We start from the raw sequence: 793 nt of genomic DNA on the forward strand, positions 1-793 counted from the left end.
TCTGCCGCACCCTGCCCGCCCCGGGGGTCCCACAGACCGGGGGGGCTGCCGGTGTGGGGTGCCCGGCATGGGGTGCATGGGATGGGGTGCTCAGTGTGGGGTGCCCAGCATAAGGTGCATGGGACGGGGTGCTCAGTATAGGGTGCTCAGGACAGGGTGCCTGGCAGGGGGTGCACAGTACAGGCTGTGGGTATGGGGGGGGTCTGGTACTGGGTGCCTGGCATGGGGTACATGGGATGGGGTGCTCAGTGCGGGGTGCCCAGCATGGGGTGCTCGGGACAGGGTGACCGGTCTGGGGTGAAGGGCATGGGGTGCTTGGTGCAGGGTGCCTGGCATGGGGTGCTCAGTGCAGGGTGCCCATGGGCTGCTGGTATGGTGGGGGTCTGGTACTGGGTGCCCAGCATGGGGTGCTCAATACAGGGTACTTGGGACAGGGTGCCCAGCATGGGGTGCTCAATATGGGGTGCTCAGGACAGGGTGCTCAATATGGGGTGCCTGGTACTGGGTGCTCAGTATGGGCTGTGGGTATGGGGGGGGTCTGGTACTGGGTGCCCGGCATGGGGTGCCTGGGATGGGGTGCTCAGCATGGGGTGCCCAATCGGGGGTGCTTGGGACAGGGTGCCCAGCATAGGGTGCTCAGTACCTCGTAAGGGCTGTGAGTATGGCGGGGGGGCTGGTGCAGGGTGCCTGGCATGGGGTGCTCAGTGTAGGGTGCCCAGCATGGGGTGCTCGGGACAGGCTGTGGGTATGGGGGGATCTGGGACTGGGTGCCCAGCCTGGAGGACTCAGAACA

This window comes from Egretta garzetta, unplaced genomic scaffold, assembly GCF_000687185.1.
Source record: "Egretta garzetta isolate BGI_Z169 unplaced genomic scaffold, ASM68718v1 scaffold488, whole genome shotgun sequence".
Classification (NCBI taxonomy): domain Eukaryota; kingdom Metazoa; phylum Chordata; class Aves; order Pelecaniformes; family Ardeidae; genus Egretta; species Egretta garzetta.